We start from the raw sequence: 12,195 nt of genomic DNA, 5'->3' as shown, positions 1-12,195 counted from the left end.
CATTTAAGTACTGATCTATTTCTTCTTCTTTTATGTCATCTTATTTATTTATTTATTATTATTTGGATTTGTATGCCGCCCCTCTCCGAAGATCTTTCCTATATAGCTGTTGAAAATAGTTTGGGATTATCTTTTTTTTCTCTTCTATGTCGATTTGTTTTTCTCCTCTTTCATCTTCTAGTTGTTGGATATATTTTTTCTCTTTCTGTTTTTTAATTTTGTAGGCGAGCCACCTTCCCAGTTTGTTTGCGTGTTCGAAGTAGTTTTGTTTTACAATTTTAATTTTTTGGGCTACTTCCTCCTGCACTATCAAGTTTATCTTATGTTTAATTAGATCTCTTTTTTCTTTTAGTTCCACTTTTTTTGGGTCTTTTATCCACTCGGCTTCTGTTTGTTCTAGTTCTTTTTGGTTTTCTCTCATCTCTTTATTTTTATCTTTATTTTTTTTACTAGTGTATGCAATTGTTATCCCTCTAATATAAGCTTTGGTTGTGTCCCATGTTTTGTATGGTTGTATCTTCGTTCCAGTTTTTTTCTAGAAAAATATCTAATTCTTTATTTATAAATTCTTTATATTTGTTTTCTTGTATGATTTTTGTATTCATTGTCCATCTATTTTTTTTAATTTGGTTCCCTCTAATTATAATGCTTACTGGGTTGTGGTCTGCCCAAAAATTGGGTTCTATTTCTGCTGATATTATCTCTTGTTGTAACTCTATATTTGTCCATATCATGTCCAGTCTGGACCATGAGTTGTGGGGGTGTGAATAGTAAGTGTACTTACATTCATCTCTGTGTCTTTCCCTCCATGTGTCTTTTAATTTGAATTCCTCTATAATATCTTTGAGTTCTTCTGGTAGTACTTTTTTCTTTTTACTCTTTTCTTTACCCTTATAGTCTTTGTCGTAATCTATTATTATATTAAAGTCCCCAATCACACAGATATTTCCTTTTTCAATTTTTATTATTTTTTGATACAATTTTTGTAAAAGATTTTTTGGTCTTTATTAGGAGCATAAATCACAATTAGATTTGTTTTTTTGTTTAATTTCAATTTCTATGATGAGTATTCTGCCCTCTTCATCACTATCAATTACTTTCGGATTTAGCCAGCTTTTAACATATAGTGCAATTCCTCTTTTTTTTCCGTTTGCAAGGGATGTAAATAATTTCCCCAATTTCGGGTATTCCAATACTTTCTTATCCTTTTTTTTACATGGACTTCCTGAAGGCATACTACGTCTAAATTTTGTTTTATTAATTTTGCATATATTTGTCTTCTTTTTTGAGGAGAGTTCATTCCATTTATATTCACCGAAAATAATTTAATTTCTTTATTCATTCTGTGTCAACTATCTTGCCCTTTTGCTGCTTCTTAGTTCTCTGTAGTTTTCTGTCTTTTCCTCTTTCCCTTTACTAATCTTATCTGTCCTCTCTTCCTCTATTTCTCCCTCCTCCTGGCTTGTTGTCTCTAATTCCGTGCTGCTTTCCCCTTCTTTTTTCAGATGTTCTAAGATGAATTTATCTGCTTGGTCTAATGTTTCTATATTTATTTTCTTCCCCTTCCACGTTACCATCACTCCTTCTGGGACTAACCAATTCAAATTTGATACCCTTGGTATCTGTAACCCAAACACAATAAATCTAATGTTTCTTTATTGACTGGTAAATTTTAAATAGTTCAGTAAAATATTAACATCTTTAAATTAATGGTTCACCATGATATAACGATTTAGCCAACACCAAGCAATCAAAGGGCATGGCCAAAACATCGTTTCTGAACATCTAACATCTTTACATGTAAAGAATCCAGTAAAGATGAAAAGTTTTTTGATGAATTAATCTTATCTTAAGATAATATGTAATTAACATTTTTAAAAACTGAGACCATTAATTTTATAAAATCAGGGATTCCAATTCCCTCTTCTTCTAAATGGTTTGTTGTAGTAGGCAATTTCAAATTTCTCATTAATGACTATTTTTAAATTATCAGTACAATTGAGTGGTTGGTCAGGCTCTTCAGAGCACCTTATACTGTATATTATATGCAGAACTGCAGAGGTCTTCAGAGAATGCCATAGTACAAATAAAGATTATACAGGTTATGAACATATCGGAATGCATCACCATTCAGCTCGTTTTGGCAAATTCTCTGTTTAATACATTAAAGTTTTAAAAGTATATTCATTGCTGATCAACAGTTAGAGGGATGGTCCAAATCTGAACTTCCATGATTCATACTTTTTTATTCTATCATATACTTTTTCGAAATCAGGGATCCTCAAACTTTTTAAATGGGGGGCCAATTTACAGTCCCTCAGACTGTTGGGGGGGTGGACTGGCTAGGTGGGTGTGGCCAGGTGGTAATGTGACTGGGTGGGCATGGCTAGGTCATGTAACTAGGGGGGGTTAGCCAATTTAACAGTCCATTAAACAATGCACACAAATTAAACATTAATTTGTTTTGCTCATGGGGGTGTTTTATTTGCTTTTGTTTGCATGTTGCTCTTTTGGTTGACTTTTCTTTTTACTAGATCATTTTTTCAGTTGGTTAAGAGTCTAGTGGCCCACTTCAGGATACTCAGCTTTACAGCAATTCTTCTCAGTCCCAAAGAGTTTGCGAAATCTCTGTCTCTCTCTTCTTTCTTTTCCTGTCTCTCTCTCTTTCTTTTCTCTCTTTCTTTCTGTCTCTCACCATCTCTCCCCCCCACTCTCTCTCTATCTCTCTTTCTCTAGCTATGTTCTGGATGCAGGAAACTGAAAAACAGGCAGTTTTTGCCCGTTATTGGCCCCCTAGGTGTCTGTACAGCCCATTTTACCTCCCCCTCCTCCAGCAGCATTCTGCAGGCCAAAACCAGGCAAAAATGGGCCATTTGGGGGAAGAAAATGGGCCATTTTCACTCATTCTGGGGCCAACTGGGACATCTATGTGCCCCATTTTTCACGTCTCCTGCCTCCAGCAACATTCTGCAGGCCAAAATTGTTGGCCTTACCTTTCAGTTCCAGCCCACGGGACTTGCAAAGGTATGTCCTGTGGGATACACCATCACCAGATGGGTCTGTATCTGTCTGAAAAATCGTATTCTACATAAAATCCTCAATGGAGCTATATTGGTATGAGTGGGATGGTTGGAGTGGGTGGGGTTATGCCAGGGATGGGATGAATGGAAATAGTATGAATGATATATTTGGGCCACCTGACGCTGGAGAGGCAGGAGGGGAGGGGGCACCGATCTCTGGGGTGGCAGAGGGTCGGAATATCCCGGTGTTGCTGAGGAGAGGCAGATATGGCGGGAACCATGGAGTCAGCCGTTCCAGGGGAACGAGGGATCGCTGTCTAATAACGATTCCTTGTTCCGGCTCAGTGAGCTCAACCCTGGTCACTGGTGACGAGTATAATCCTGTCCCTGGACTCAGGTTGCTGCTACTCAATGCCAGGTCGGTGGTAAATAAAGCTCTCCTCATCCGGGATTTAATCCTGGATGAAGAGGCCGACCTGGCATGTGTAACTGAAACCTGGCTGGGCCCAGAGGGAGGAGTTCCTCTCTCGGAAATTTGCCCAGCCGGGTTTCAGATATGGCATCAACCTCGACCCCAGGGAAGGGGGGGGAGTGGCTATTATAGCCAGGGAGAGCCTTTGCCTGCGTAGGCTCGTTGCTCCGGAGATTGCAGGTTGCGAGTCCCTCCTGGTGAAGTTGGACTTAGGGATTCAGGTGGGCTTGCTTCTCACATACCTGCCTCCCAGCTGCGTGGCACAAGCCCTGCCTGTGCTACTCGAGGAGGTAGCCGGGCTGGCGGTGGGGTTCCCTAGGCTTATTGTCTTGGGGGACCTCAACCTGCTGTCGCTCGGCGAATCCTCTGGACTGGCACAGGAGTTCATGGCCACCATGGCGGCCATGGACCTGACCCAAGTAGTACAGGGTCCGACTCATGAGGGGGGGGGGCACGCACCCGACATGGTATTCCTCTCTGAGCAACTGAGTAATGGTCTGAGACTAGGGGGCTCAGAGCGCCCGGCCGCTCTGTTTAGGGTAACCTGCTCCCTTCTTAACCAGGGGGGAGTTGGGGAGCCCTTGCAGAGTAGTGCCGAGGACTTTAACGCGTTTTTCGCTGATAAAATTGCTCGGATCCGAGCAGACCTCGACTCCAATTGTAAAACAGAGTTGACTGACAACGAGACAGTCGAGGTGACTGGGGCTAAACGTCTTTGTCCATCTGTCTGGGAGGAGTTTGACTTGGTGACACCTGATGAAGTGGACAAGGCCATTGGAGCTGTGAGTTCCGCCACCTGTCTACTGGATCTGTGTCTCTCTTGGTTGGTTTTGGCTAGTCGAGAGGTGACACGGAGCTGGGTCCAGGAGATTGTCAATGCCTCCTTGGGGAGGGGGTCCTTTCCAGCTCCTTATAAAGAGGCACTTGTGAGCCCCCTCCTCAAGAAGCCTTCTCTGGACCCAGCCGTGCTCAATAACTACCGTCCAGTCTCCAACCTTCCCTTTATGGGGAAGGTTGTTGAGAAGGTGGTGGCACTTCAACTCCAGTGGTCCTTGGAAGAAGCCGATTATCTAGGTCCTCAGCAGTCTGGATTCAGGCCCGGTTACAGCATGGAAACTGCTTTGATCGCATTGATTGATCTCTGGTGGGCCCGGGACAGGGGCTTGTCCTCTGTCCTGGTGCTTCTTGACCTCTCAGCGGCTTTCAATACCATCGACCATGGTATCTTTCTGCGCCGGCTGGAGGGGTTGGGAGTGGGAGGCACTGTTTTGCAGTGGTTCTCCTCCTACCTCTCCGGTCGGTCGCAGTCAGTGTTAGTGAGGGGTCAGAGGTCGACCTCTAGGTCTCTCCCTTGTGGGGTGCCTCAGGGGTCGGTCCTCTCCCCCCTACTATTTAATATCTACATGAAACCGCTGGGTGAGATCATCCAACGGCATGGGGTGAGGTATCATCAATATGCCGATGATACCCAGTTATACATCTCCACCCCATGTCCAGTCAACAAAGCAGTGGAAGTGGCTGGGGGCTGTTGGGGCCTGGATGGGTGTCAACAAACTCAAACTCAACCCAGACAAGACGGAGTGGCTGTGGGTCTTGTCTCCCAAGGACAATTCCATCTGTCCGTCCATTACCCTGGGGGAAGAATAATTGACCCCCTCAGAGAGGGTCCGCAACTTGGGCGTCCTCCTCGATCCACAGCTCACATTAGAGAAACATCTTTCAGCTGTGGCTAGGGGGGCGTTCGCCCAGGTTCGCCAGGTGCACCAGTTTTGACTCTATTTGGACCGGGAGTCACTGCTCACAGTCACTCATGCCCTCATCACCTCGAGGCTCGATTACTGTAACGCTCTCTACATGGGGCTACCTTTGAAAAGTGTTTGGAAACTTCAGATCGTGCAGAATGCAGCTGCGAGAGCAATCATGGGCTTCCCTAAATATGCCCATGTCACACCAACACTCTGCAGTCTGCATTGGTTGCCGATCAGTTTCCAGTCACAATTCAAAGTGTTGGTTATGACCTATAAAGCCCTTCATGGCACCAGAGCAGACTATCTCAGGGACCGCCTTCTGCTGCACGAATCCCAGCGACCAGTTAGGTCCCACAGAGTGGGTCTTCTCCAAGTCCCGTCAACTAAACAATGTCGCTTGGCGGGACCCAGGGGAAGAGCCTTCTCTGTGGCGGCCCCGACCCTTTGGAACCAACTCCCCCCAGAGATTAGAATTGCCCGCACCCTCCTTGCCTTTCGTAAACTACTTAAAACCCACCTCTGCCATCGGGCATGGGGGAACTGAGACACTCTTTCCCCCTAGGCCTTTACAATTTTATACATGGTATGTCTGAATGTATGTTTGGTTTTTACTTTAATGGGTTTTTAATTGTTTTTACTATTGGATTATTGTGTATACTGTTCTATTATTGCTGTTAGCCGCCCCGAGTCTCCGGAGAGGGGCGACATACAAAGCCAATAAATCAAATCAAATCAAATCAATCAAATCTATATCAGGTGGGAGTTGCAACTTACTGCCTCTACTGGGGCTGATGCTCGTGCAGGTCCGGGTGTCCAGCGGGTGTGCACACACTTTGGAGTGAGATTTGACTTCTGTGCATGTACAAGAAGCAAATCTCGTGAGAAGATGTGGGGCATGTGAGATTTCAGCTACTTTTTTGCTTCCGCACATACAGAAACCAAAACCTGCTCCAACACACATGCGTGCCCACAAGACACCCGGAGTTGCACGCACAGCTCCATTTACACTACCTGTGTGCCTCCCCCCCCCCCCCCCCGTCCAGGTAGGAACCCAATACATGGAGGAAAGTAAATAGTGGAGTATGCAAAGGTTCTGTTTTGGGGCCCTTTAATATCTTTCATAAACAACCTAGATAAGGGAACAGAAGGGCAACTCATCAAATTTGCAGGTGACACAAAGTTGACAGGAATAGCCAACATCCCAGAAGACAAGCTGAAAATTCAAAAGTCTTGACAGACTTGAACACTGGGTGTTATCAAACAAAATGAAAACCAACATAGATTAAAGTAAGGTTCCACATTTAAGCAAGAAAAGCCAACTATATGAGTAAAGACTAGGTGAACATTGGCTTAATGCCAGTAACTGTGAAGAGTCCTAAAGGGCCATCATTTAAATATGAGTCAGCAGTGTGCAGCAGCAGCCAAAAAAGCCAATTAAATTCTAGGTTGCAACAATAAAATCAAGATCCTGTGACGTTCTAGTACCACTTTACAAAGCCTTAGTAAGGCCACACTTGAAATACTGCATCCATTTCTGGTCACCACAATATTAAAAAAGATGTTGAGACTCTGGGAAAAGTGCAGCGAAGAGCAACAAAAATGATCAGGGAGCCGGATACTAAAACATATAAAGAATAGTTAGAGGACTTGGATATGTCTAGTCTAATGAAACAGATTAGAGGAGACTCCTACAAAGGCGAGGGGCTAAAACTATTTTCCAAAGCACCAACAGGCAAGACAAGGAACAATGGATAGAACTAACAAAGAAGAGAAGCAACTTAGAACTAGCAGAAATTTCCTGACAGTGGGCACGCACGCCATCACCAGCTGCTCTTCTGGTTTCTGATGCGCATTGTGAATCCCAGAGTGCCGGAAATCCGAAGACCAGTTGGCAAGTGTGCATGCATGTTCTGGCCACTGGGCTTTGAATTTCTGGCACTCTGGTGTGTGCAAAGACCAGCTGGCTGGCACACACGTGCATGCTGGAAACCCCAAGACCATGTGGCCAATGTGCACATGGTGTTCATGTTTCTAGTGCTCTAGCACACATGCGCTCCAGTTTGGGCACTTGATGCAAAAACATTTGGCATTACTATTCCATTCTGTGAGTTAAGTGGTCTTCCTCCTCCTCCTCTAAGTCAGACCCTACTGTCATTGGCATATCTGCCACCTCTGGTGGTCTTTCAGGTTCCTCTAGGTCTATTTCTCTCTCACTCTCTGCATCAGCTGTCAAGACCACTGGCCTAGGCCTAGGGTACCAAGACGGGCCTGATTCATTCTCCTCAGAATCTATGATTATCAGAGTTGGTCAAGGATCACTCTCAACAGTAATATGCCAGTGATGTAATTTAAAGATAACTGTAAAGCTAAAGAACATGAAGATGATGGAGATGGAAGAAATCCATTACCAAAGCAATGAAGTGCAAAACATTACATAACAGCAAAACAGAAAAAAGTATAGTCTGGTCCTTTTCATTGGGTAGACAAATATTTTTAATTTTAAATATTTCCTTTTTAGGGACAGTGTAATTGTAATACATACTCAAGTACAATGTATATGTATTTATGTTTAAATTTCCTTTACAGATGTGATGCCAGATTGCTCCAAAATACACTAGGTCATGGTATATAGATTATTTTTCAATGTGAACATTGTTTCCCTTTTGTTTGCACATATTTTTAATTAATTAAACAGGTAGACAAAGCATTTTTCCATGCATCGTCCATGTATAGTTGCCAAATAAAATATAACAAGCCCAGGGAAATAGAAAGGATGGATCCAGAAAAGGAAGAATGAACAATTGTTATCTCTACCCTCTGAACCCTGATCAATTGCTGATTTTATTCAACAAAACAATTCTTTTCTTATGCAAACATACAAATAGCCATCAAATTGTATATATTAACTATATATGTAATTGTATATGTTAAGTGACTCAAAATATTGTCACGATCTGGATTTTTGTATCACAGTATTGGAATGACCTTGATCCCCCTTTTTCCTACTTTCCAAGGTAATTTGCAGGAGAATTGCTGAGGAAAACTGAGAAATGTTAATATTATTCTAGTACTGATGGGGAACTTAACATCAAACATAGGCAACCTGTGCTTGCAGCATCAGAAATTTAGCAAAAATTTAGGAAAAAAACCCCTGTTGCAAAACAGTGACAAGATTCAGATTTCTTCTTTGCAAGGTAAAAATTGTCCCCTTATCCTATTTAAATATTATGCCTCATCTGTCCCCACCGTAGGCAAAAATAAAATGCCAAAAGGTGCAGTTCCCACTTGCTAATAAATTGTCCACTGTTGCATTACATGGTTGAAGTCTCCAAGATATCAAGGAGAGGAAGTATTTATTTTTGACAGAAAAGCTCAATTTGAAAAGAATAAGGATGACTGAATCATTAAGCCAAACAGATTGTATTTTAGGTTATCATCACTGAATTATGTAGAAAGCAAAAGGAAATGCTGACAAGATAGAATGACTTCAAAATTTGTGTTTGGCCTTGTTCTCAAATCACATCAAATCAAATTGGTTGTGGTTTATTTTACTTGACCTAACAGTCATGCCAATTGTAGTTTATCAGTCTGTCAATGTTACACAAACCATAAATATCCAATATTTTGTTTCGATTATCATTTTAAAAATATTAGATGGTCCAAAGACTAATGTGCTAAGTGTTTATGTGTAAATATTTCCTGCTAACAATCATTATCACCTGATACAATACATTTCCCTGCATCTTCCATGAGTCTGTAATATTCCTTCCCCCTCCCCCACTGGAAATTGTCAGAGTGATGCCTATTCTGGATGGAATAGCCTTGCATTTGGGCAAGTTGTCAGATCTTCTCAAAGAAAGGATATCCATCCCAAATGTGTCCTTTACAGTATATCAAAAAAGATTTATAAAAGTACCAGAACATAAACCCATTTCCCCATTATGAACTTTATGCAAAGTAATATTAATTAGGCCAAGTATCACTTCAAGAATGACTGCTATTAATTCACTATAAGCCACAAATAGGGAAATACCGTAGTAGATCATATAACGCAAGTAGTGCATTATGGAACATCAGAAGAGCTCTGCTATTAGGCTACAGTATTCATTAAGGTTCCATGATGACCATGTTGTTCCCACCCTCCTCACAGTTAAGCAAACCCTACTGTCATTAGGCATGTAATGTATCATTTGCAAACTCCTGCCAGCTTCCTCATTGACTTTGCTTGTGAAAAGCTAGCCAGAAGTGAAGGTCACAATGGCCAATACAGGATGCTGCTATATTGTAACTCCAACCTGGTTGCCAAGTTCGCAGATTGTGACCATATGACCATGGATCTGCTGCGACTGTCCTAAGTATGAGGACTGATCGTAAGTAGCACTCATTGAGCCTTGTTCGTATGAGTGCTAAATGAGTGGTTGTTAAACTAGGATTACATGCAGTGAAGGGCTACCAAAATTTTTACTACCACACTTATGCAGGATGCCCTGCATTTTCTTTATCTTTCAGTGCTTGTACAATAAAGAGCCACTAAAACAAGTGGAGCTTAAGCCCTCCAGAGCCTCACTGGTGCAGTGGTTACAGTGCAATACTGCTTATCTGCTTATCACTGGCTGCCAGTAGTTTGGCAGATTGAATCCAGCAGGTTCAAGATTGACTCAGCCTTCTACCTTTCCAAGGGCGGTAAAATGAAGACCCAGATTGTTGGAGGCAATATGCTCACCCTCTGTAAACTGCTTAGAAAAGGCTGTAAAGTATATAAGCCTAAATGCTATTGCTATTGCTAACTGATTACCTAAAATCTCCATTAGCCCTACTATTCTGGTTAAGGTTCAGGAAAATTTCAACCCAACCAGGGCTAGAAAACTACACATTCCTGGTTCCTTTTGTAGACGTTAAATACTGTACAATATTCTTAAGCAGAATGAAGGTGTCATATGCAGCTTCCTTCTCCGCAATCAAAAGATACCCACAATACTTAGATCAGTGTTTCCCAACCTTAGCAACTTGAAGATATCTGGACTCCAACTCCCAGAATTCCAATTCTGGGAGTTGAAGTCCAAATATCTTCAAGTTGCCAAGGTTGGGAAACACTGACTTAGATAACCCTGTTTATTATTATTATTTGTTCCAAATCTGAAGTTCTCTTCAAAACTGTGTTTCCATGACTGCTGAGGCTTCCTCTCACCAGAACTGCACAGAACAAGCATGAACCCCAATCTTCGCTTCCAGGCGGCTCTTGTCACAAGAAAATCACTCGAAACAGAATACTCTACGAGACTAGACTTTCAATCCTGGGCCTAGAAAGTTTAGAACTAAGACGCCTTAAACAAGATCTAAGTATTGCCCACAAAATCATATGCTGCAACGTCCTGCCTGTCGGTGACTACTTCAGCTTCAACCACAACAACACAAGAGCACACAACAGATTTAAACTTAATATTAACCGCTCCAAACTTGACTGTAAAAACTATGACTTCAGTAACCGAGTTGTCGAAGCGTGGAACTCATTACTGGACTCCGTAGTATCATCCCCTAACCCCCAACACTTTACCCTTAGATTATCCACGGTTGACCTATCCAGATTCCTAAGAGTGCCTTCCATCCCCTGTCCTATTGCTCTCCTATATCAACTATGCCTTTCTTCTATTCCTATATCTCTTCTATTCTTTCATTGATATGTTTTATTCCTATATCTTCTCTTCTATTCTTTCTTAGATATATTTTACTATGAGTATCTCCTCTATAACCTTCATCATGTATTTTACTATGTGTATACCCACTAAAACCCTCATTGTGTATTGGACAAAATCAACCAATCAACAAATACATGAAATAGATTTTGTGCAGCGCGGCGGGCGCACGTACTGCACGAAAAGAGCCGCAAGGGCGAAGCTTCGTCTTTGTTTCCCTACACCGAATGCAGCAGCCCTTACTGCACGCAGCTACCGACCACGCTAAGGCGTGGAGAGGCCCTAGATGCCCTCCTCGCCTCAGCCGCCCAAGCAGCCCTTCTCTACCAGCCCTCTTCGCTCAGCTGAGACGGGAGCAGAACGGAAGGAGGCGCTCTGACGACAGTGTCAAATATGAGGCGCCGGTTACGTGCCTAATGACGCTACTCGCCTGCCACGACTCGCTCTGAGGCCGAGAGGAGAGGCGAGCCGAGCAGGCTGGGAAACCAGGGCTATCGAGGCCTGCTCTCCTCCGGCTCCTCCTGCAGTCGCCACCGCAGCAGGGCAGGTGGTAAGCGCCGCGCGACTCCCTCGGAGAGCTGCCAAGCGAACCCAGAGCGGGAGGGGCGGGGACCTGCGGAGGAGCCTCCCTTCCCCCTTCTCTCCCTTCGGAAGGATCGCGTCCGCTGGTGCTGCAGCTTGACGTTTTCCGCGCGGCAGTAGCCGGGCTTGCCTTGAGGCGGGATGGGACGCTATCTCACATTCTGAAATGGAAACTGAAATCCAGAATAATTTTTCCTGATATTATACGCGACTGACATATTAAATACGTTGCAAAATTGATCTGTGGTTTTAACATTTCATACAGGTTTTTTCTAGGACTAAGCCTATCGTATGTCGAGCAAGTTATTTCCGAGTAAATATGTAGCGGATCGGTCTGGAGGCTGGCAGATAGTATTCAAAAGTGTCGTCTTCTTGGCAAGATCGAATATTATTGGTGAAATCTACTAATAATTCATAAGGCAGAATCATAATGCTAGCTTTAAAATTGTTATTAACATTATTAACCACCACACTAGCAGACAATTGCCATATTTTGGCACCTAACCCAACTCATCCCAATTTTCACAGATTAGTATGTTGATTGGATCTGGACAAATGTGTATTGTATATGCTTGTGCTCTCTTCATTTAACAAGTCGGATAATATGGCTCGAAAGTATTTTTTTCAGGGTGATCTTTTACATATACAGTATATTTAGAAATAAGACTGAGTCAATAAGA

The sequence above is a fragment of the Erythrolamprus reginae genome, chromosome 3 (genome assembly GCF_031021105.1).
Source record: "Erythrolamprus reginae isolate rEryReg1 chromosome 3, rEryReg1.hap1, whole genome shotgun sequence".
Taxonomy (NCBI): Eukaryota; Metazoa; Chordata; class Lepidosauria; order Squamata; family Dipsadidae; genus Erythrolamprus; species Erythrolamprus reginae.
The sequence above is the reverse complement of the archived record's forward strand: the minus strand, read 5'-3'. Positions refer to the sequence as shown.